Source organism: Rana temporaria, chromosome 5, assembly GCF_905171775.1.
Source record: "Rana temporaria chromosome 5, aRanTem1.1, whole genome shotgun sequence".
Classification (NCBI taxonomy): domain Eukaryota; kingdom Metazoa; phylum Chordata; class Amphibia; order Anura; family Ranidae; genus Rana; species Rana temporaria.
In genome coordinates, this window is record NC_053493.1 from 425,831,704 (window position 1) to 425,858,277 (window position 26,574).

The window sequence follows — 26,574 nt, forward strand, 5'->3', positions numbered from 1 at the left end:
AGCCCTCGGTGTTCCTCTGGGCCTCCTGCTTGCCTGCCTACAGCCCTCGGTGTGTTCCTCTGGGTCTCCTCCTTGCCTGCCTACAGCCCTTGGTGTGTTCCTCTGGGCCTCCTCCTTGCCTGCCTACAGCCCTCGGTGTGTACCTCTGGATCTCCTCCTTGCCTGCCTACAGCCCTCGGTGTGTTCCTCTGGGCCTCCTCAGCTGTCAGTGTCTGCAAGGGACTCCTAAAAATTCTGGATGAACCCTCTGCACACCCTTTCTAACAAACTTTCCTTTACATACTTTGCAATACGTGTTTAAGTCGGGCCAACGGCATCAAAGTAATCCCTCTCTGGCCAGTCCCTTATGTATTTATACACGGAGATCATATCCCCCCTTATGTATTTATACATGGAGATCATATCCCCCCCCTTATGTATTTATACATGGAGATCATATCCCCCCTTATGTATTTATACATGGAGATCATATCCCCCCCTTATGTATTTATACATGGAGATCATATCCCCCTCATGAGATTCCCCTCAATGTGTCCATTGTGCCCCCTGGAGGCGGGTACAGGAACCATACTGGAGGCGGGGTCTTGGCATACTGGTCATTACTCCCTATGACCCTGAGCCCCTCCCGTCCTGTCATCAGACCCGCCCATGTGTGTGCGGTGATCCCGGTCCTTGTCATCACCGAATGATAAATCTGTGTTTTATTCTGCAGAAGAAGTCGATGGATTCCGGAGATCTGACAGTCCCAGCAGAACCCAGAGGGAGGAACGTGAGACCACTCCCATGCTGCCGATGGCCAAAAAAAAAGCCTTGTAAGGTAAGAGAATGGAGGTGACACTTTGGGGTCTATTTATAAAAGAATCTCCATAACTATTCATCCAGCACTACTCCATGTACATTCCTTCTGTACGAGGGATCCAGCGGGGGTGAGGATCGGGAAAGATCGAATGTTCTTCAGGAGTTTTCTCTTTGGGACGAATGTTCTTATGAATATTGTAACGGAACTATGTATTCTGCCTGGACATCTATAATAATCCTACAGGGGGACATACAAAGAACCGAATGACTTGTTACAATTGGATGTACCACATTATATTCTGAGCTCAAAGGGTTAATTGTAGAGTGACTCTTTCACTCCTAAATTCTAATGTCCCCTTCTTCAGCTAATTGACTCTCTTTTGTGTATTGTACTACAAGTTAGCAGTCTCCTGTCAGGTGTATGCTGATGGGATTATCTGTGAGTGTGTATTGTTCTAAAGGTTAATTGAATTCTATTGATAAAGGAATGTGTCTGGTCAGGTCATGTTAAATGTGGCTCGGGGCCGAAATGTCTAGATACTGATTAAGTGATTAGCTCAAGGGGATGTCATTATTTTAAAGTATCTGTATTGAAGCCCCCCACTGTGTGAGGAGGGGGGCGGAGAGTTTCATTGTTCCTGTAACAGCGTGTAACTAGATATAAACTAGGAGAATGTACCATTAAATCGGTCTACTTGACCCTTCAAAACGTAGCCCCGTCTCGTTCTTGAAAGGGCATTCTATGGGACTATTATTCTGCTCTTTTTACAGCTGAACCTGACTCTCTCTCTCTGGATCTTGTGGATGGGATTATACCATCTTCACTCGCATACAGCAACTTGCCAGGGAAAAGGACTTCTCCAACGGCTGATACCCTCTCACTACTGGGGTAGCCGTTACATTGGTTGGCAGCAGCGGGATGGTCCTTCTATCCAAAGAGCAAGTTCTGAATGGAGTCTCACTACGCCGGGCTGAAAAGACCCACACTAAAAGATCTATTGGAGAGTCGTGGTAGGAGTGCCAGCAACAGACCACGGAGGGAGCTGATAGCTGAACTGCTGGAGCTGGACGAAATGGATGGATCCATGGAAGGAACTGAGCCCCTTGCACCTGTCAGGCCCCGTACACACGACCGAGTTTCTCAGCAGAATTCAGCCAGAAACTCGGTCGGAGCTGGACTCTGGCGAGAAACTCGGTCGTGTGTACATTTTCAGCGAGGAAGCCGACGAGGAACTCGTCGGGCCGAAAAGAGAACATGTTCTCTTTTTTCTCGTTAGTCAATGGGAAAAGTCGGCCCGCCGAGTTCCTCGGCGGCTTCCACACTGAACTCGACGAGGAACTCGATGTGTTTGACACGTCGGGTTCCTCGGTCGTGTGTACGGGGCCTCAATGAGGAAGATGTAATTACTGGGATTGTACAGCGGAGATTATCCTTGTATCCAGAAACGTCCGTGGAACTAATAAACCAGCTGTTCCGGGAAGCAAGGGAAGAGATACAAACGAAGAGGGGACAAGAACTGGAACTGGTAAGAGAGAGACAGCCCATTACACATGCAGTTCCTACCCCCCCACCCGCGGCTACAGGAAAGAAAATACCGTTCACTGCATTTAAAGCTTTTGTAGAAAGTGAGGAGGAAATCGATGGATATTTGGCGGACTTTGAGAGGCAGTGCTCACTACACCAGGTACCACCAGACCAATGGGTCACTATTTTGTCTGGGAAAATGTCGGGCAAAGCCAATGAAGCCTTTCGGGCTCTCGCTCCAGAGGATATTTTACAGTATAAGCAAGTTAAAAAGGCGCTGCTAACCCGATATGCCGTAACTCCAGAAGCCTACTGCCGTCGCTTCCGGGAGTCCAAGAAGAAGGCTGTGGACTCCCACATGGAATGGGCCAACCGGTTACAAAGGGTGGCATCCCTTTGGGTCCAAGGGTGCAAGGCCAACACCGGGGAGAAAGTATTGCAGCTGTTTCTAATGGAACATTTCTTCCAAGACCTGGCCGCAGACATACAAGACTGGGTACGAGATCGCCGTCCCGCTAACTTAAAGGAGGCGGCTCGGCTAGCAGATGAGTACGCGGAAACAAGGAAAGTAAGCCAGGGTACTACACGGCTGGCTCATAAGGTAGAACCGCGTACTCCAACCGTCACCCCACGCCCAGAGTTTCGGGCTCCAGTCCCACCAGGACCACCACGTCCTTCAAAACGTAGCCCCGTCTCGTTCTTGAAAGGGCATTCTATGGGACTATTATTCTGCTCTTTTTACAGCTGCACCTGACTCTCTCTCTCTGGATCTTGTGGATGGGATTATACCGGCTTCACTCGCATACAGCAACTTGCCAGGGAAAAGGACGTCTCCAACGGCTGATACCCTCTCACTACATGGGTAGCCGTTACAAATATAAATGATATAAATCAGCGGGCGCCGCCCCTCACCTGAGGATGGAATGAGGACTAATAGATTATGAAATGGATATAAAAGTATTATACATGAAATAAAAGTGCGGAGAATTCAGAGAAGAAACACTTTGTGATGATCCAGAAGCAGCAGAAAGAGTGAGAACTCTGGAGCTCCTCCCACTTTTATTCCATAAAGTATTTTTGTGGATGGAGGAATCTCCCTTTCTTTTTTTAATCAGTCGGTTGGCCGAACCAAAAAAACATGACCCATCTTTGGCCATCTGTAACGGAATGGCCTGTGGGACCCAGAGGCTCTTGAAGCATGTGGGGTACTCCTGTTTCAGCTTCACCAATGACTCTTGTGTCTAGGGTCATCCTATGTCCACTAGGGGCATAGGATGACTGAGAAATTATATCTCGGATTACATGAGATGGGACAGTAATGATAATTCATGTATTGCAGGATATCTTGAAATATTACAGGTTGTTAATTCTGAACACAACCAGTCAATAGAGTGATTCATTCAATGTGGGAACACATACTGTTAAGGTGTTAATTAAGTCTGGCTCCAAAGATATTTCATTGTGTGATGCTAATTAACACTGTATTGTGTGAAAGTTCTATTGATGCTAATATGTGTTGTGAGTTAGCACACTCTAAAGGTCAGACGACTGACTTATGTTTACTAAAGGAATGTGTATTGTGTAGCAGGTGCGAATAGCTTATCGCGGAGTCAGAATGTCTGTCTAAGATGTGGATTGAGTGGGACTCGTTAGTACCTATTGTATGATGTTGTGGGTGGAGTGTGTCATTGTCCCTTTGATTACTGCAGCATGTTTTTTACTGTTTAAAAAGAGCCTGAGTTTGTCATTAAAAGGTCTATCCATTTGGAACCAGAGAACAGAGCTGTGTCTCGTTTGTCTGGGGAATTCTTATGGGTCCTGTCTGCTGGATTGTGGAGTGTTGATAAGCTGTCTTGGGTTGGTGGAATGGAATATCGTAAACGGCATTAACCCCTGACCGTTACACCATCTTTATTGGATTACAATTAGATAGATGAGCCACAAGATAATAATCCCATAGACTGGTGATGATGATGATCCCATAGACTGGTGATGATGATGATCCCATAGACTGGTGATGATGATGATGATGATCCCATAGACTGGTGATGATGATGATGATCCCATAGACTGGTGATGATGATGAAGATCCCATAGACTGGTGATGATGATGATGATGATCCCATAGACTGGTGATGATGATGATGGTCTATGAGATCATCATTATCACCAGTCTATGGGATCATCATCATCATCACCAGTCTATGGGATCATCATCATCACCAGTCTATGGGATCATCATCATCACCAGTTGGTTTCCTCGCCCAGAAGGAATGTACATGAAGTTTCTCTGGAGGAATATCTGTACACATTTTCTATAAATAGACCCGTCATGTCTGTGGGGTCGTCTGCCGCCATCTTCTGACACGTCCGTCACTTTACTAATACTGATCATCTCTTCTCTCTCCGCAGAAGTGTACAGGACGGGGTTCATCATTGGAATCCCTAGAGATCACCGACAATGATGATCAGGTAATCAGGGCTCTGTGTGTTATTCCTGGGGGGGGGGGGGACAACATCAGCACATTGAAAGCAACCCGGGACCTCCATACCTGCAGTGTCTTTGTGCATGCGCTGGGGGGCACCCCCACATGTGTGCATGTCTCTGCCCGGTCTAGAAGCCCCGTGGCACATAATGCTGCTCTGGTACTTGCTTTAGCTACTCACTGTGGCCCCTGGTAATAAGGTGGATGGTCCATTAGTGGCGACAGCTTCCCCTCTACCTCCGACCACGACAGCTTCCCCTTTACCTCCGACCACAACAGCTTCCCCTCTACCTCTGACCACGACAGCTTCCCCTCTACCTCCGACAACAACAGCTTCCCCTCTACCTCCGACCATGACAGCTTCCCGTCTACCTCCGACCACGACAGCTTCCCCTCTACCTCCGACCACGACAGCTTCCCCTCTACCTCCGACCACGACAGCTTCCCCTCTACCTCCAACCACGACAGCTTCCCCTCTTCCTTTCGACCACGACAGCTTCCCCTCTACCCCTGACCACGACAGCTTCCCCTCTTCCTTTCGACCACGACAGCCTCCCCTCTACCTCCGACCACAACAGCTTCCCCTCTACCTCCGACCACGACAGCTTCCCCTCCACCTCCGACCACGACAGCTTCCCCTCTACCTCCAACCACGACAGCTTCCCCTTTACCTCCGACCACAACAGCTTCCCCTCTACCTCCGACCACGACAGCTTCCCCTCCACCTCCGACCACGACAGCTTCCCCTCTACCCCCGACCACGACAGCTTCCCCTCTACCTCCGACCACGACAGCTTCCCCTCTTCCTTTCGACCACGACAGCCTCCCCTCCACCTCCGACCATGACAGCTTCCCCTCTACCTCCGACCATGACAGATTCCCCTCTACCCCCGACCACGACAGCCTCCCCTCTACCTCCGACCACAACAGCTTCCCCTCTACCTCCAACCACGACAGCTTCCCCTCTACCTCCAGCCACGACAGCTTCCCCTCTACCTCCAGCCACGACAGCTTCCCCTCTACCTCCAGCCACGACAGCTTCCCCTTTACCTCCTGCCACGACAGCTTCCCCTCCACCTCCGACCATGACAGCTTCCCCTCTACCTCCGACCACGACAGCTTCCCCTCTACCTCCGACCAAGACAGCTTTCCCTCTACCTCCGACCAAGACAGCTTCCCCTCTACCTCCGACCACCACAGGTTCTCCTCTACCTCCAACCACGACAGCTTCCCCTCTACCTCCGACCACGACAGCTTTCCCTCCACCTCCGACCACGACAGCTTCCCCTCCACCTCCGACCACGACAGCTTCCCCTCTACCTCCGACCACGACAGCTTCCCCTCCACCTCCGACCACGACAGCTTCCCCTCTACCTCCAACCACGACAGCTTCCCCTTTACCTCCGACCACAACAGCTTCCCCTCTACCTCCGACCACGACAGCTTCCCCTCTACCTCCGACCACGACAGCTTCCCCTCTTCCTTTCGACCATGACAGCCTCCCCTCTACCTCCGACCACAACAGCTTCCCCTCTACCTCCGACCACGACAGCTTCCCCTCCACCTCCGACCACGACAGCTTCCCCTCTACCCCCGACCACGACAGCTTCCCCTCTACCTCCGACCACGACAGCTTCCCCTCTTCCTTTCGACCACGACAGCCTCCCCTCCACCTCCGACCATGACAGCTTCCCCTCTACCTCCGACCATGACAGATTCCCCTCTACCCCCGACCACGACAGCCTCCCCTCTACCTCCGACCACAACAGCTTCCCCTCTACCTCCAACCACGACAGCTTCCCCTCTACCTCCAGCCACGACAGCTTCCCCTCTACCTCCAGCCACGACAGCTTCCCCTCTACCTCCAGCCACGACAGCTTCCCCTTTACCTCCTGCCACGACAGCTTCCCCTCCACCTCCGACCATGACAGCTTCCCCTCTACCTCCGACCACGACAGCTTCCCCTCTACCTCCGACCAAGACAGCTTTCCCTCTACCTACGACCAAGACAGCTTCCCCTCTACCTCCGACCACCACAGGTTCTCCTCTACCTCCAACCACGACAGCTTCCCCTCTACCTCCGACCACGACAGCTTCCCCTCCACCTCCGACCATGACAGCTTCCCCTCTACCTCCGACCACGACAGCTTCCCCTCTACCTCCGACCACGACAGCTTCCCCTCTACCTCCAGCCACGACAGCTTCCCCTCTACCTCCAGCCACGACAGCTTCCCCTTTACCTCCGGCCACGACAGCTTCCCCTCCACCTCCGACCATGGCAGCTTCCCCTCTACCTTCGACCACGACAGCTTCCCCTCTACCTCCGACCACGACAGCTTCCCCTCTACCTCCGACCACGACAGCCTCTCCTCTACCTCTGACCACGACAGCTTCCCCTTTACCTCCAGCCACGACAGCTTCCCCTCCACCTCCGACCATGACAGCTTCCCCTCTACCTCCGACCACGACAGCTTCCCCTCTACCTCCGACCACGACAGCTTCCCCTCTACCTCCGACCACGACAGCTTCCCCTCCACCTCCGACCATGACAGGTTCCCCTCTACCTCCAACCACGACAGCTTCCCCTCTACCTCCGACCACGACAGATTGTCCGGCCCGCAGAAGTTGAACCTTCACTTCTGGTTGGACTGCAAGCCTGCGCTGCTCTCTTGCTTCTGGATAGGCCCTCAGACCGCCTAGCAGCCAGATGTCCCAATCTCCGGCCTAACAGCACGGGACAGACGACACACGTCCACCCAGACAACCGACACAGAACACCAATCACATGACTCGAATATATAGGCTCTCCCAGCAGGCCAAGGAGTTTAAGAAAAACCTTGCCCATTGGCTGAGATACCTCATATATCCATTACCTGACCTTGCATTGCCCTTCTCATATCTAGTGCCACCAAGTGCCCGGCCACCTAGTGGTAGAAGAGAAAAGTGCAACAAGGAGAAATCAATAGATCTCTATCAATCAACCAGGGTAACTACTCCTGGCAAGTAAAGCAGAGTCCCTCCCCCTACATCAGGGTCCCCATCAGAGACCCCCCTACATCAGGGTCCCCATCAGAGACCCCCCCTTACATCAGGGTCCTCATCAGAGACCCCCCTTACATCAGGGTCCCCATCAGAGTCCCCTCTTACATCAGGGTCCCATCAGAGTCCCCTCTTACATCAGGGTCCCCATCAGAGACCCCCCTTACATCAGGGTCCCCATCAGAGACCCCCCTTACATCCGGGTCCCTATCAGAGACCCTTCCTTACATCAGGGTCCCCATCAGAGTCCCCTCTTACATCAGGGTCCTCATCAGAGACCCCCCTTACATCAGGGTCCCCATCAGAGACCTCCCTTACATCAGGGTCCCATCAGAGACCTCCCTTACATCAGGGTCCCCATCAGAGTCCCCTCTTACATCAGGGTCCCCATCAGAGTCCCCTCTTACATCAGGGTCCCCATCAGAGTCCCCTCTTACATCAGGGTCCCATCAGAGTCCCCTCTTACATCAGGGTCCCCATCAGAGACCCCCCTTACATCAGGGTCCCCATCAGAGACCCCCCTTACATCCGGGTCCCTATCAGAGACCCTTCCTTACATCAGGGTCCCCATCAGAGTCCCCTCTTACATCAGGGTCCTCATCAGAGACCCCCCTTACATCAGGGTCCCCATCAGAGACCTCCCTTACATCAGGGTCCCATCAGAGACCTCCCTTACATCAGGGTCCCCATCAGAGTCCCCTCTTACATCAGGGTCCCCATCAGAGTCCCCTCTTACATCAGGGTCCCCATCAGAGTCCCCTCTTACATCAGGGTCCCATCAGAGTCCCCTCTTACATCAGGGTCCCCATCAGAGACCCCCCTTACATCAGGGTCCCCATCAGAGACCCCCCTTACATCCGGGTCCCTATCAGAGACCCTTCCTTACATCAGGGTCCCCATCAGAGTCCCCTCTTACATCAGGGTCCTCATCAGAGACCCCCTTACATCAGGGTCCCCATCAGAGACCCCCCTTACATCAGGGTCCCCATCAGAGACCTCCCTTACATCAGGGTCCCATCAGAGACCTCCCTTACATCAGGGTCCCCATCAGAGTCCCCTCTTACATCAGGGTTCCCATCAGAGTCCCCTCTTACATCAGGGTCCTCATCAGAGTCCCCTCTTACATCAGTGTTCTCATCAGAGACCCCCTTACATCAGGGTCCCTATCAGAGACCCCCCTTACATCAGGGTCCCCATCAGAGACCCCTCTTACATCAGGGTCCCCATCAGAGACCCCCCTTACATCAAGATCCCCATCAGAGACCCTTCCTTACATCAGGGTCCCCATCAGAGTCCCCTCTTACATCAGGGTCCTCATCAGAGACCCCCCTTACATCAGGGTCCCCATCAGAGTCCCCTCTTACATCAGGGTCCCCATCAGAGTCCCCTCTTACATCAGGGTCCCCATAAGAGTTCCCTCTTACATCAGGGACCTCCATGTCTGTGCATGCGCGGGGGGGGGGGACACCCCCCCACATGTGTGAAGATGAGACGCATGTCTCTGCGGGGTCCAGAAGCCCCGCGGCACATCTGCGCATGCATGGAAGGCAGAAATATTTAAGAAAATATATATTTTTAACATAATTGTGGGAGGGGGAGGAGCCAGGTGCAAATAACTTCTCCTATTGGGTGAAGGTCCGCTGTAGGTAATCTTCTTCTTCTTTTTTTTTACCAGAAGATGAATCCGTGACTCCGCCCTCTCCAGGCCGCTACCATCCTCTGATTGGCTCTTCATAGATCTGCAAAGCTCTTCAGGGGCCGACCTCCGGAAATGACGAGTCGGCGCTTTTCTTTTCTCACATAATAAAATTTGTATCTGATGAACACAGATCGGCATTCATTGTGTCTTTTCTCTCTCCCCGGAGATCAGAATGTTAGTGGAAATAAATGTGAAATGTTTCCATGCTGATTATACAAAGAAAAGGAAATAATAGCACAAGGGACAGAATGGAGTGAAGGTGATCACATATCATCACATGAAGAATACATAAATCCACAGGGGGGGGGAGGGGCATCTCCCGCTATTCTGCAGGTTGTACATCATCCACAGAGATATGAGGGAACTCTCTGGGCCAACGTCTCAAGCATTGGCACAAATAATTCCCTGTAGTGGACTCACATCTAGTGGCCATGAGGCGGTATTTTCCTGATTGGGGTATTTTAAGAAAAAATACCGCAATATGGCCACAAGATGGAGCTGATGATCACAGAAAATAAATGTAGACTTTGATTTAGGGGAATAATTGAGATGTCGGCATTTTTTTTTAGGAGTGACAATATTTTTATTTATAATTTAGTATATATCTTTTTGATATTTTATTTTTTGATTTTTTTTATATATATTTTATATGTTATTTTAATATATTTTTTGATATATTTTTATATATTCTTTTGATATTTTATTTTTAGATTTTTTTTATATGTTTTTTTAATATGTTTTTTTATATTTTGTATATTTTTTATATATTTTTTTGATATTTTTTTTTGTTTTTTGATTTTTTTTATACATATTTTTATATTTTTTATATATTTTTTCGATATTTTTTTATATTTTTTGATTTTTTTATATATTTTTTGATATATTTTTTATATATATTTTTGTATATGTTTTTTTAATATATTTTTTTATATTTTGCATATTTTTGATATATTTTTTGATATTTTTTGATATTTTTTTATGTTTTTTGATTTTTTTATATATATTTTTATATTTTTGTATCTATTTGTTTATCTATTTTTTTTATATTTTTTGATTTTTTAATATATTTTTTTATATTTTGTATATTTTTTATATATATTTTTTATATTTTTTTGATGTTTTTTGATTTTTTTTATATATATTTTGATTTTTTTTTATATTTTTTTCGATATTGTTTGATTTTTTTAATATATTTTTTTATATTTTTTTATATGTTTTTTTAATATATTTTTTGATATTTTGTATATTTTTTATCGGAAAGTCCGATCGATTCCACCAATCACCTCCGTCCCAAAAAAAGCGCATCAAAAACGTAGCACGGGTGCGTTAATGATGCGTTCTTGCTGCGTTTTCTATTCATTTGAACTGGGGAGGTGCGATTTTTTGTGCGTTTTTTTTTTTTAACTGGCCAAAAATGCAGCAAGCTGGATTTTTAACACCACACATACAATTTAAAGGGATTTTTTCTTGAGCTTTTTAAAAGGCGACAATAATGGACGACGATAAATTCATATTCATTTAAATCAGGGGTCTCCAAACTTTTTACTTCGAGGGCCACATTCTATATTTTACACATATTCGCGGGCCGAAAAAATAATTTATAAATAAATCCACAGTAGAAGAAGAATAGAATTTGACTTACTGCTGACAGCAGGACTGGCTGGTGGCCCTGTATTCTTTGCTGGCACCTTAACGCTGGAGCATCATGCAGCGGGGCTAAACTTGCAGCGTGCACGAGGCTTTACACCCGTGTCCCCATCAGTCTCCCCATCCATCTGTGTCCCCATCCATCTGTGTCCCCATCCATCAGTCTCCCCATCCATCTGTGTCCCCATCCATCTGTGTCCCCATCCATCTGTGTCCCCATCCATCTGTGTCCCCATCCATAATCCATCTGTGTCCCCATCCATCTGTGTCCCCATCCATCTGTGTCCCCATCCATCTGTGTCCCCATCCATCAGTCTCCCCATCCATCTGTGTCCCCATCCATCTGTGTCCCCATCCATCTGTGTCCCCATCCATAATCCATCTGTGTCCCCATCCATAATCCATCTGTGTCCCCATCCATAATCCATCTGTGTCCCCATCCATCTGTGTCCCCATCAGTCTCCCCATCCATCTGTGTCCCCATCCATCATCCATCTGTGTCCCCATCCATCTGTGTCCCCATCAGTCTCCCCATCCATCTGTGTCCCCATCCATCTGTGTCCCCATCCATCAGTCTCCCCATCCATCTGTGTCCCCATCCATCTGTGTCCCCATCCATCTGTGTCCCCATCCATAATCCATCTGTGTCCCCATCCATAATCCATCTGTGTCCCCATCCATAATCCATCTGTGTCCCCATCCATCTGTGTCCCCATCAGTCTCCCCATCCATCTGTGTCCCCATCCATCATCCATCTGTGTCCCCATCCATCTGTGTCCCCATCAGTCTCCCCATCCATCTGTGTCCCCATCCATCTGTGTCCCCATCCATCTGTGTCCCCATCCATAATCCATCTGTGTCCCCATCCATCTGTGTCCCCATCCATAATCCATCTGTGTCCCCATCCATCTGTGTCCCCATCCATCTGTGTCCCCATCCATCTGTGTCCCCATCAGTCTCCCCATCCATCTGTGTCCCCATCCATCATCCATCTGTGTCCCCATCAGTCTCCCCATCCATCTCTGTCCCCATCCATCATCCATCTGTGTCCCCATCCATCTGTGTCCCCATCCATCATCCATCTGTGTCCCCATCCATCTGTGTCCCCATCCATCATCCATCTGTGTCCCCATCCATCTGTGTCCCCATCAGTCTCCCCATCCATCTGTGTCCCCATCCATCATCCATCTGTGTCCCCATCCATCTGTGTCCCCATCCATCTGTGTCCCCATCCATCTGTGTCCCCATCCATCTGTGTCCCCATCCATCTGTGTCCCCATCCATAATCCATCTGTGTCCCCATCCATCTGTGTCCCCATCATCTGTGTCCCCATCCATCTGTGTCCCCATCCATCTGTGTCCCCATCCATCTGTGTCCCCATCCATCATCCATCTGTGTCCCCATCCATCTGTGTCCCCATCATCTGTGTCCCCATTCATCTGTCTCCCCATTAGACCCCACAGATATTTTTGTCCCCATCAGTGTCATCACCCCCCCCCCCACATTTTTGTCCCCATCAGAGTCATCAGCCCCCCCCCCCCCACACACACACACATTTGTGTCCCCATCAGTCTACAACCCCCCTCCCCCCCACGTGTGTCCCCATCAAAGTCATCAGCCCCCACATATTTGTGTCCCCATCAGAGCCATAAGAGTTATTAACCCCCTCACATTTGTGTCCCCATAAGAGTCAGCCCCCCCCCCCCAAATGGGTGTCCCGATGAGAGCCATTCAACCCACCTCCACACAAGTGTATCAGCCCCCCTCCTTGCATGTGTCCAGCGCGTCTCCATCACTGGCTTTGCAGACCTGTTGCACCTCCCGACTCCCGCCCCGCTGGTATTACACACTCGTTACTGGTTAACAGCGAGGCGGGAGGCGGGAGCAGGGAGGCGGCTACGGGTCTGCACTAAACACCTCATTGGCTGCTGGAATGCCGTGGTCCCAGCAGCCAACACAGTGAGACGCCGGAGGGGATTGCGGGACCTGCGCTGCTTATTGCCTGGGGCGAATATGCAGCGCAGGTTCCAGAACCAACAGGGGAGCTAAGAATTCAAGCTGCGGGCCGGAAGAAATGGCCTGGCGGGCCGGATGTGGCCCGCGGGCCGTAGTTTGGAGACCCCTGATTTAAATTGATGATTTTAATTAAAAGTCGAATAAAATACAATTACAGTGGAACCTTGGATTTTGAGTAACGCGGTTAACGAGCGATTTGCAATACGAGCGCTGCGTTTACATTTTTTTTAATGTAAACATTAGTGTTGAGCGGAATACGCCATATTCGATTTCGCGATATATCACGAATATATAGCCGAATATTCGTGAAATATTCGCTAAAATCGAATATTCGTGATATTTTAAAAAAAAAAAAAAATTGCGAAATTTCGCTAATGCGAATTTATTGCGAACATTTTGCGAATTCTTTTTTTTTCTGATTGGCTCTGATGCAAAAGAAGGGCGGAGAAAGTATTCTCAAATATTCGGAAATCGAATATTTGGAATATTTTATCAAAAAAAAAATGTTGTGAAATATTTTGACAACTGTGGTAGGAGAACTCTGATTGGCTCTGATGCAAAAGAAGGGTGGAGAAAATATTCGCGAATACTTTCTCCGCCCTTCTTTTGCATCAGAGCCAATCATAAAAAAAAAAAAAAAATTCGCAAAATGTTCGCAATAAATTCGCATTAGCGAAATTTCTCAATTTTTTTTTTATATTCGGAATAGCGAATATTGGCCGCGAAATTCGAGATATTCGCGAATACTCGAATATGCCATATTCGAGCCGAATATTCGCAATACGAATATTCGTGAGCAACACTAGTAAACATCCCTTGTAATAGAAAAAAAGCATGACAGGTCCTCTTATATATGAGATCTGGGGGGTCAAAAAGACGTCACATCTCATATTTTTTATCCTGTCCCCCCCCCGGGCCCTTCTGATGATGTCAGTGTGTCTCCGCCCACTCAGTGCACTTCACCGCAGTGGACTTCTTCAGGAGTGGGGTACACGCTCACCTCGTCCTTCGCGCCAATACAACCCCATAGCAAACCCAATCCTAACATTATTGTATCGCACTACCCTTATTTGTCCACTAGATGTCATGTTACAGCAAAAAAAAAAAAATCCAGCAATCCAGTAAAACCTTGGTTTGAGAGTAACTTGGTTTGAGAGCGTTTTGCAAGACAAGCAAAAGGTTTTAATACATTCTGCCTTGATATACAAGCGATGTCTTGATATAAGAGTAGCCTCATGTCACAGCTGAGTATAAAAGAGAAGAGAAGAGCCTCTAAGTGTAGCAATATGGTTACATCTAACGACTTAAGCCCCGGACCATTATGCAGCTAAAGGACCAGGCTTCTTCTTCTTCTTCCCTCCATCCGGACACACACAACCCGTCTTCCCCTCCCCCTCACCTCAGGCTCAGCATTCTCTTGCCGAGACCCAGAAGTCCGATTTTCTTCTCTCTCCAATCCACTCTGTCTTTAGGTCTTTGCAGGGCCGATCCTAGGCAGGGTGCACAGGGTGCTTTGTACCCAGGCGCCTGCAGAGGTGGGGGCGCCAAAGTGGCAGAGTTCTCCCCTTGTTTGTGTCCGTCCAGAACTGATGTGTCTCTGACCATCTCCTGTATTATGTCTGCAGTCTCTGATCATCTCCTGTATCATGTCTGCAGTCTCTGATCATCTCCAGTACTATGTCTGCAGTCTCTGACCATCTCCTGTATTATGTCTGCAGTCTCTGACCATCTCCTCTAGTATGTCTGCAGTCTCTGACCATCTCCTGTAGTATGTCTTCAGTCTCTGACCATCTCCTGTATCATGTCTGCAGTCTCTAATCATCTCCTGTACTATGTCTGCAGTCTCTGATCATCTCCTGTATTATGTCTGCAGTCTCTGACCATCTCCTGTAGTATGTCTTCAGTCTCTGACCATCTCCTGTATCATGTCTGCAGTCTCTAATCATCTCCTGTACTATGTCTGCAGTCTCTGACCATCTCCTGTATCATGTCTGTAGTATGTCTGGGGGTCTTTCTAACAGACTCTCTAACATAAGCCCTCTCTTCATCAGAGAGCCCCCCCCCCTCCAGGTCCCAATAAAGAACTCTGCTTCTCTTCCACTATTTTGTTTATTATTAAGAGATCATGTAAGGATCCCAGGGTAATGAAGAGTTTGTGGGGGAGCATCTCTGTGGTTGAGCCATTGCCATAGAAACATTTGTAAAGGGGAGGAGTTAGTAAAATGACCACGCCCATGTGGGGGGCGCCAGAAATATTTCTGCACCCAGGCGCCTGTGACCCGAGGGTCGGCCCTGGGTCTTTGGCTTCACTTGGCAATGATCCACCACAGCCACTTCACTTCCTAGGATTTGTTAGGATTAGTGGTGAGCCAAACGCACCCGGGTTCAGTCCAAGCCGGGTTCAGTCCAAGCCGGGTTCAGTCCAAGCCCGGTTCAGTCCAAGCCGGGTTCAGTCCAAGCCAGGTTCAGTCCAAGCCGGATTCAGCCCAAGCCAGGGTCAGTCCAAGCCCGGTTCAGTCCAAGCCCGGTTCAGTCCAAGCTGGGTTCAGTCCAAGCCCGGTTCAGTCCAAGCCGGGTTCAGTCCAAGCCGGGTTCAGCCCAAGCCAGGGTCAGTCCAAGCCAGGTTCAGTCCAAGCCGGGTTCAGTCCAAGCCCGGTTCAGTCCAAGCCCGGTTCAGTCCAAGCTGGGTTCAGTCCAAGCCCGGTTCAGTCCAAGCCGGGTTCAGTCCAAGCCGAGTTCAGTCCAAGCCGGGTTCAGTCCAAGCCGGGGTTCAGTCCAAGCTGGGTTCAGTCCAAGCCGGGTTCAGTCCAAGCCGGGTTCAGTCCAAGCCGGGTTCAGTCCAAGCTGGGTTCAGTCCAAGCCGGGTTCAGTCCAAGCCGGGTTCAGTCCAAGCCGGGTTCAGTCCAAGCCGGGTTCAGTGAACGTTGGATTCAGTCCAAGCCGGGTTCAGTCCAAGCCGAGTTCAGCCCAAGCCGGGTTCAGTCCAAGCCGGGTTCAGTCCAAGCCGGGTTCAGTGAACGTTGGATTCAGTCCAAGCCGGGTTCAGTCCAAGCCGGGTTCAGTCCAAGCCGGGTTCAGTGAACGTTGGATTCAGTCCAAGCCGGGTTCAGTCCAAGCCGGGTTCAGTCCAAGCCGGGTTCAGTTTAAGCCGGGTTCAGTCCAAGCCAGGTTTGGGAGCCTTGCCATTGTTCAGGAGTCGATTGATCACCCGTACAGATCAGATCACCAATCTGGCTCTGGCTGCATGTGGTATTGCATGCCATTGAAGTCAATGCGGAACAAATTATTTTCGTTTCCATTGGCTTCAATGGGGAAACTCGCTTTGATACGTGAGTGCTTTGGATTACAAGCATTCTCCTGGAACGGATTATACTCGTAATCTGAGGTTTCACTGTACTTGGCCCATCTAAATGGCCCACGGTGACACACGAAACACCCCAGAAGATGTGAGAAGATTAAAGATGTAGCCTCCACCTCTGCACACACACTGCCGCTTACCAGCTGTAAGTGATCTCCTATCACGGGAGATCACACGTTCTTTTGACTTGTTACCCAGCCCGGGAGCTGGAGCACATTACTAATCTCAGCGTCTTCACCATAGGAGATCCTCACAGGTATGTGTATCCAATTGGCCTCCATGTGAAAAATAAAGGCTTCCATAGTATAAAATCCTTATCATTTTATTGAAGGTTACAAAATTGTTGCACATTTACATTTATGCCAAATAAAATCGGCGATGAAAAATACCGAGCCGGGCGGCTCTTGATTGCGGCCTGTCACTCCGGGACCTGCGTGTACGCGGTAACGTCAGCACATCGCTCCCCACTATGCGTTTCGTCACACCTGACGTCGTCCTAAGGCCCCGTATATATATATATTAACTGGGAAGGAAGGCTGGACCCAAAAAATCCCAGGAATCGGGTGGCAAAACACTTAACCCTTCCCTGGCCTGGGCAGCTTAAGCTCACTTGCTGTAACAGTATCTTCCTCTAGTAGGCACCTGTCTAGGTGGTTGCATGGCAAATTAGAAGCTGGTAGGGACTGAGAAGCAGAGCAGATAGGTTGATGTTGAGTCCAAATGTCCAAAAGCTGCTTCTCAGGCCGGTTGAGTGCCAATTGGAGGATTTCCGAATCACCACTGACCCATAATTCAACTCTTTAGGACCAGAATGGACATTGTGATCGTCTCCCAGGGGCCCCTACAACTGGGCTTTGCAGCAAATTTCATCTGGAATTAGCTCAGCTAAATGATTGTATAAACCAGTGGTGGTGCCTCCAAAGTGGGCGCAGGAGTGCCGCCCCCTCTCTCCTGCACCCATCAATCTCCAATAGATAGATTCATGCATTGCATGAATCTATTTATTTTTGCCGCTACCGCCCACTATCCAGGTGTCCGGCCCCCTGTTGAGTGCCGGCCATCTTAATTACATCGGTGGGGGTGTTTTGGAAGTGCCTGATTGGAGCCTGTGGGCTCTAATCGGCTTCCAAATTGTTAAACTGTGGGCGCCTCCCTAACACTGACCCGCCTCTCAGCCAATCAGGTGCACCGGGTCTGGTTACCGATCACCTGATGGGCTGAAGCGTCAGGCGCTAGGCGTCCAATCATAGCATCTCTGACATGAAGAGGATGGGAGAAGACATCGAGGACTCAGAGGGAGTGTAGAGGACTGCACTGACCCGAGAAAGGTAAGTGCCGAGCGTGGGGGCAAACTGGTGGCATTTGATGGGGCAAACTGGCAGCATTTCATGGGGCAAACTGGCGGCATTTGATAGGGCAAACTGGTGGCATTGTGGGGCAAACTGGCGGCATTTTATGGGGCAAACTGGCTGCGTTTGATGGGGCAAACTGGCGGCATTTGATGGGGCAAACTGGCGGCATTTGATGGGGCAAACTGGCGGCATTTGATTGGGCAAACTGGCGGCATTTTATGGGGCAAACTGGCGGCATTTGATGGGGCAAACTGTCGGCATTTGATGGGGCAAACTGGCTGCATTTGATCGGGCAAACTGGCAGCATTTTATTGGGCACAAACTGGCGGCTTTTGATGGGGCAAACTAGCATAATTTGATGGCGCAAACTGGTGGCATTTGATGGAGCAAACTGGCATCAATTGATGGGGCAAACTGGTGGCATTTGATGGGGCAAACTGGCTGCATTTGATGGAGCAAACTGGCATCAATTGATGGGGCAAACTGGTAGCATTTGATGGGGCAAAATGGCAGCATTTGATGGGGAAAACCGGTGGCAATTGATAGGGCAAACTGGCTGCATTTGATGGGGCAAAATGGCAGAAATTTATTGAGCAAACAGGCTGCATTTGATGCGGAAAACTGGCAGCAATTGATGGGGCAAACTGGCGGCAATTGATGGGGCAAACTGGTGGCAATTGATGGGGCAAACTGGTGATATTTGATGGAGCAAACTGGTAACAATTGATAGCACAGTGTCTGCGTTTGATGGGCACAGTGGCTGCAATTGATGGGCACAGTGGCTGCAATTGATGGGCACAGTGGCTTCTATTGATGGGCACAGTGAGGCTGCAATTGATGGGTTTTTACTTCAGTTTGTTTGCGCCCATCAAAAATTTTGAGCACCAGCCGCCACCGGTATAAACTCCAATAACCTTCCCTAAAGGAGTGCTACACAAACTCCTAAATATCCCTCATGTCCCGTCTCTGCCATCCCCATCGCTCCACCATCAGGAAGAAATAGAAATTCTTCACATTACATAAAAAAAAACTAATCTGTAACAAATTCCAATAAAATGTATGTAGAATGTGGGAGGATTTGAGAGGGGATATAAAAAAAACTGCTATGAACACTGCGAAGGGAACAGCCAGTCCCAGGAAGGGGGAGGGTAAAGGTGGTATATATAAGATCTGCTCTCAGCACTGTGAGGTATACGGAGGGTGGGGGTCACACATTGTACGTCTTTCTGTCTTGTTGTTGTAGTGAGGATCGGGGTGAGGATCAGTGATGAGGACTCTACTGATCTTGGGGGGTCTCGTGGTCTGTGTGCTGCTGGTGACCCCATCTGATGGTGACCGGACGGAGTCTGGAAATAATCCCCAGGATGGAGGAGGGCAGGTGAGTCCCCTAGGAGACGTCATCATATATATAGACTAAGAGAAGCCCCCTAGGAGACGTCATCATATATAGAGACTAGGAGAAGCCCCCTAGGAGACGTCATCATATATATAGACTAAGAGAAGCCCCCTAGGAGACGTCATCATATATAGAGACTAGGAAAAGCCCCCTAGGAGACGTCATCATATATAGAGACTAGGAGAAGCCCCCTAGGAGACGTCATCATATATATAGACTAAGAGAAGCCCCCTAGGAGACGTCATCATATATATAGACTAGGAGAAGCCCCCTAGGAGACGTCATCATATATAGAGACTAGGAGAAGCCTCCTAGGAGACGTCATCATATATAGAGACTAGGAGAAGCCCCCTAGGAGACGTCATCAAATATAGAGACTAGGAGAAGCCCCCTAGGAGATGTCATCATATATAGAGACTACGAGAAGCCCCCTAGGAGACTTCATCATATATAGAGACTAGGAGAAGCCTCCTAGGAGACGTCATCATATATAGAGACTAGGAGAAGCCCCCTAGGAGACTTCATCATATATAGAGACTAGGAGAAGCCTCCTAGGAGACGTCATCATATATAGAGACTAGGAGAAGCCCCCTAGGAGACGTCATCATATATAGAGACTAGGAGAAGCCCCCTAGGAGACGTCATCATATATAGAGACTAGGAAAAGCCCCCTAGGAGACGTCATCATATATAGAGACTAGGAGAAGCCCCCTAGGAGACGTCATCATATATATAGACTAAGAGAAGCCCCCTAGGAGACGTCATCATATATATAGACTAGGAGAAGCCCCCTAGGAGACGTCATCATATATAGAGACTAGGAGAAGCCTCCTAGGAGACGTCATCATATATAGAGACTAGGAGAAGCCCCCTAGGAGACGTCATCAAATATAGAGACTAGGAGAAGCCCCCTAGGAGATGTCATCATATATAGAGACTACGAGAAGCCCCCTAGGAGACTTCATCATATATAGAGACTAGGAGAAGCCTCCTAGGAGACGTCATCATATATAGAGACTAGGAGAAGCCCCCTAGGAGACTTCATCATATATAGAGACTAGGAGAAGCCTCCTAGGAGACGTCATCATATATAGAGACTAGGAGAAGCCCCCTAGGAGACGTCATCATATATAGAGACTAGGAGAAGCCCCCTAGGAGACGTCATCATATATAGAGACTAGGAGATGCCTCCTAGGAGACGTCATCATATATAGAGACTATGAGAAGCCCCCTAGAAGACGTCATCATATATAGAGACTAGGAGAAGCCTCCTAGGAGACGTCATCATATATAGAGACTAGGAGAAGCCCCCTAGGAGACGTCATCATATATAGAGACTAGGAGAAGCCCCCTAGGATACGTCATCATATATAGAAACTAGGAGAAGCCCCCTAGGAGACGTCATCATATATAGAGACTAGGAGAAGCCTCCTAGGAGACGTCATCATATATAGAGACTAGGAGAAACCCCCTAGGAAACGTCATCATATATAGAGACTAGGAGAAGCCCTCTAGGAGACGTCATCATATATATAGACTAGGAGAAGCCTCCTAGGAGACGTCATCATATATAGAGACTAGGAGAAGCCCCCTAGGAGACGTCATCATATATAGAGACTAGGAGAAACCCCCTAGGAGATGTCATCATATATAGAGACTAGGAGAAGCCCCCTAGGAGACGTCATCATATATAGAGACTAGAAGAAGCCCCCTAGGAGACGTCATCATATATAGAGACTATTAGAAGCCCCCTAGGAGACGTCATCATATATAGAGACTAGGAGAAGCCCCCTAGGAGACGTCATCATATATAGAGACTAGGAGAAGCCCCCTAGGAGACGTCATCATATATAGAGACTAGGAAATGCCCCCTAGGAGACGTCATCATATATAGAGACTTGGAAAAGCCCCCTAGGAGACGTCATCATATATAGAGACTAGGAGAAGACCCCTAGGAGACGTCATCATATATAGAGACTAGGAGAAGCCCCCTAGGAGACATCATCATATATAGAGACTAGGAGAAGCCTCCTAGGAGACGTTATCATATATAGAGACTGGGAGAAGCCCCCTAGGAGACTTCATCATATATAGAGACTAGGAGAAGCCTCCTAGGAGACGTCATCATATATAGAGACTAGGAGAAGCCCCCTAGGAGACGTCATCATATATAGAGACTAGGAGAAGCCTCCTAGGAGACGTCATCATATATAGAGACTAGGAGAAGCCCCCTAGGAGACTTCATCATATATAGAGACTAGGAGAAGCCTCCTAGGAGACGTCATCATATATAGAGACTAGGAGAAGCCCCCTAGGAGACGTCATCATATATAGAGACTAGGAGAAGCCCCCTAGGAGACGTCATCATATATAGAGACTAGGAGATGCCTCCTAGGAGACGTCATCATATATAGAGACTAGGAGAAGCCCCCTAGGAGACATCATCATATATAGAGACTATGAGAAGCCCCCTAGAAGACGTCATCATATATAGAGACTAGGAGAAGCCTCCTAGGAGACGTCATCATATATAGAGACTAGGAGAAGCCCCCTAGGAGACGTCATCATATATAGAGACTAGGAGAAGCCCCCTAGGATACGTCATCATATATAGAGACTAGGAGAAGCCCCCTAGGAGACGTCATCATATATAGAGACTAGGAGAAGCCTCCTAGGAGACGTCATCATATATAGAGACTAGGAGAAACCCCCTAGGAGACGTCATCATATATAGAGACTAGGAGAAGCCCTCTAGGAGACGTCATCATATATATAGACTAGGAGAAGCCCCCTAGGAGACGTCATCATATATAGAGACTAGGAGAAGCCTCCTAGGAGACGTCATCATATATAGAGACTAGGAGAAGCCCCCTAGGAGACGTCATCATATATAGAGACTAGGAGAAACCCCCTAGGAGATGTCATCATATATAGAGACTAGGAGAAGCCCCCTAGGAGACGTCATCATATATAGAGACTAGAAGAAGCCCCCTAGGAGACGTCATCATATATAGAGACTATTAGAAGCCCCCTAGGAGACGTCATCATATATAGAGACTAGGAGAAGCCCCCTAGGAGACGTCATCATATATAGAGACTAGGAGAAGCCCCCTAGGAGACGTCATCATATATAGAGACTAGGAAATGCCCCCTAGGAGACGTCATCATATATAGAGACTAGGAGAAGCCTCCTAGGAGACGTTATCATATATAGAGACTGGGAGAAGCCCCCTAGGAGACTTCATCATATATAGAGACTAGGAGAAGCCTCCTAGGAGACGTCATCATATATAGAGACTAGGAGAAGCCCCCTAGGAGACGTCATCATATATAGAGACTAGGAGAAGCCCCCTAGGAGACATCATCATATATAGAGACTAGGAGAAGCCCCCTAGGAGACGTCTTCATATATAGAGACTAGGAGAAGCCTTCTAGGAGACGTTATCATATATAGAGACTAGGAGAAGCCCCCTAGGAGATGTCATCATATATAGAGACTAGGAGAAGCCCCCTAGGAGACGTCATCATATATAGAGACTAGGAGAAGCCCCCTAGGAGACGTCATCATATATAGAGACTAGGAGAAGCCTCCTAGGAGACGTCATCATATATAGAGACTAGGAGAAGCCTTCTAGGAAACGTCATCAGATATAGAGACTAGGAGAAGCCCCCTAGGAGACGTCATCATATATAGAGACTAGGAGTAGCCCCCTAGGAGACGTCATCATATATAGAGACTATTAGAAGCCCCCTAGGAGACGTCATCATATATAGAGACTAGGAGAAGCCCCCTAGGAGACGTCATCATATATAGAGACTAGGAGAAGCCCCCTAGGAGACGTCATCATATATAGAGACTAGGAAATGCCCCCTAGGAGACGTCATCATATATAGAGACTAGGAAATGCCCCCTAGGAGACGTCATCATATATAGAGACTAGGAGAAGACCCCTAGGAGACGTCATCATATATAGAGACTAGGAGAAGCCCCCTAGGAGACATCATCATATATAGAGACTAGGAGAAGCCTCCTAGGAGACGTTATCATATATAGAGACTGGGAGAAGCCCCCTAGGAGACTTCATCATATATAGAGACTAGGAGAAGCCTCCTAGGAGACGTCATCATATATAGAGACTAGGAGAAGCCCCCTAGGAGACGTCTTCATATATAGAGACTAGGAGAAACCCCCTAGGAGACGGTATCATATATAGAGACTAGGAGAAGCCTCCTAGGAGACGTCATCATATATAGAGACTAGGAGAAGCCTCCTAGGAGATGTCATCGTATATAGAGACTAGGAGAAGCCTCCTAGGAGACTTCATCATATATAGAGACTAGGAGAAGCCCCCTAGGAGACGTCTTCATATATAGAGACTAGGAGAAACCCCCTAGGAGACGTCATCATATATAGAGACTAGGAGAAGCCCCCTAGGAGACATCATCATATATAGAGACTAGGAGAAGCCTCCTAGGAGACGTCATCATATATAGAGACTATGAGAAGCCTCCTAGGAGACGTCCCAATATAGAGGAGTAGCCTCCTAGGAGATATCCCCAAATAAAGACTAGGGTAAGTCTTCTAGGAGACATCCCCATATAGATACTAGGAGAAGCCTCCTAGAAGACGTTCCAATATAGAGGAGAGGAGAAGCCTCCTAGCAGACATCCCTATATAGCGAATAGGAGATGCCCCCATATATAGAGACTAGGGGACACTTTCTAGGGGACGTCCCCATACAGAAACTAGAAGAAGCCACCTAGGAGACATCTCCATATAGAGCCTAGGAAAGGCCTCCTAGGATATATCCCCCAAAAAAGACTGGGATAAGTCTTCTAGGAGACATCCCCATATAGAGACTTGGAGAAGCCTCCTAGGAGATGCACCCACATATAGGGTAGGAGAAGCCTCCTAGGTGACATCTCCATATAGAGACTAGGAGAAAACTCACAGAAAACATTCAGTTTGCGGCAGAACATGTGATCGGACCGAAAGTTCACGCGAACATTCGCACACCGTTAAAGTCTACGGGACCCAAATGTCAAAAATCTAAAGTGGTAATTTTAAAGGCTAATATGCAAGTTATTTTCATAAAAAGTGTTTGGGGACCCGGCTCCTCCCCCAGGGGAGTGTTTAGGGACCCGGGTCCTGCCCCAGGGGAGTGTTTGGGGACCCGGGTCCTGCCCCAGGGAAGTGTTTGGGGACCCATGTCCTGCCCCAGGGAAGTGTTTGGGGACTCGGGTCCTGCCCCAGGGGAGTGTTTGGGGACCCGGGTCTTGCCCCAGGGGAGTGTTTGGGGACTCGGGTCCTGCCCCAGGGGAGTGTTTGGGGACCCGGGTCCTGCCCCAGGGGAGTGTTTGGGGACCCGGGTCCTGCCCCAGGGAAGTGTTTCGGGACCCGGGTCCTGCCCCAGGGGACATGCATCAATGCAAAAAAAAAAGTTTTAAAAACGTCAGTTTTTTCGGGAGCAGTGATTTTAATAATGCTTAAAGTGAATCAATAAAAGTAAAATATTCCTTTAAATTTCATACCTGTGGGGGGGGGGGGGGTGTCTATAGTATGCCTGTAAAGTGGCGCTTGTTTCCCGTGTTTAGAACAGTCCCTGCACAAAGTGTAATTTCTAAAAGGAAAAAAAGTCATTTAAAACTACTCGCTGCTATAATGAATTGTCGGGTCCCGGCAATACAGGTAAAAGTCACTAAAAAACGGCACCCTGAACCAAAATGAAAAAAAAATGCGTGGGGGTCCCCCCAAATCTCATACCAGGCCCTTCAGGTCTGGTATGGATATTAAGGGAAACCATAATACCAATTTTAAAAAAAATGGCAAAGGGGCCCTTCTCAAAGGTCTGGTATGGATTTTAAGGGGAACCCCGCGCCAAAATAAAAAATGTCGTGGGGTTCCCCCCAAAAATCCCTTCCAGACCCTTATCCGAGCACGCAACCTGGCAGGCCACAGGAAAAGAGGGGGGGACGAGATGTCGGATGAGAAGGCCTTGCTCACCGTCTCCGCTTTAATTCATCCCAAAGATGTTCTATTGGTTTGAGGTCAGGACAGTCAAGTTCCTACACCCCAAACTCCACCCCACCCCAAACTCACTCATCCATATATTTATGGATTAGGATTATGGTGTGGGGGTTGTTTTTCAGGGGTTGGGTTGGCCCCTTAGTTCCAGTGAAGGGAACTCTTAAGGCGTCAGCATACCAAGACATTTTGGACAATTTCATGCTCCCAACTTTGTGGGAGGAGTTTGGGGACGGCCCCTTCCTGTTCCAACATGACTGCCCACCAGTGCACAAAGCAAGGTCTATAAAGATGAGAGAGTTTGGGGGTGGAGGAACTTGACTGGCTTACTTGACTGCTCCTGTAAGTAGACAGTCCAAGGTATTTAGTAAGAGGCATGGCAGGTTTTTGTCATAAGTTGTCATTTTTTGTCATAATTTTTTTTGGTAAATTAAGAAATAAAAAAACGGCTAACGTTGGGGTCCAATAACACCGTTGGTGCACATGAGAATAGTCACAATAAGGCCTGCGAGCAGTACCAGACTATAAGACAGCTTTGTGGTCAATTCCTCAGGGTTGAGTCCCTCTAGTGGCTATAGGTCATGGCCATAAGGCCCTCTCCCCAGATTCAGCCACCCAGCATGGAAATCCTCTGCCCAGGTTCAGAGTGGCTCTGCAGATTTGCTCACCCGGCAGTACTGCTTTGGTGCAGCGCTAAGCTCTCGGCGGTGGTAGAACAGTCCGAGTCTCCATGCTCTCTCTCTGTGGTCTCATAGGGGTATGCCTGAGGCCTCAGCTCTAGCCCACAAGCAGGTCTGATTCTGAGGATGTGTTCACTCCCATTGCCTGCCCCTCCCCTCTCCACTGAACACAAGGGGAAATCATCCTCGTGGCGGCAGCGGGGCGGCCATCTTTTTATAGCCCGCCGCCCGTTATTCACTAAAACATTCCCGATTTTTCCCCGTAACACAGATAAAATCCCGGGAAATTAATCGGATTGAGCTCCGATCGGGACGAGGGTCCCAAAATCGGGATTGTCCCGGGAAAATCGGGACTGTTGGCAAGTATGCCATAGCAGAAGACAGCGTATTTCAAAGAACCGCCCCAGGGTGAGATACTGTTTTTCTCCCCTCCTCTGTCCCAACCCCTTTTGTAGACCACCATTGAATGAGCGCTAGCAATATTTCTCCCTGTCCGGACGTCAATTCCCATTATCCACTGCAGCCAACTTCACAGTCCATTGGGTGCTTCTG

General features: G+C 48.7%; 1 protein-coding gene across 2 annotated transcripts in view; it reads left to right on the forward strand.

Annotated features, from left to right (window-relative positions):
- Nucleotides 1-26,574, forward strand: part of LOC120941730 (serine/arginine repetitive matrix protein 1-like) — a 137,463-nt gene that overhangs the window by 17,773 nt on the left and 93,116 nt on the right. Inside the window, exon 1 of one of the 2 annotated variants that reach the window (XM_040355354.1) lies at nucleotides 19,120-19,180. The exons of the other annotated variant lie outside the window; for it this stretch is intronic. The gene's annotated coding sequence lies outside the window, so the exon portion shown is untranslated. Of the gene's footprint in view, nucleotides 1-19,119; nucleotides 19,181-26,574 lie in introns of those variants that run through there. 2 annotated transcript variants of the gene reach the window in all.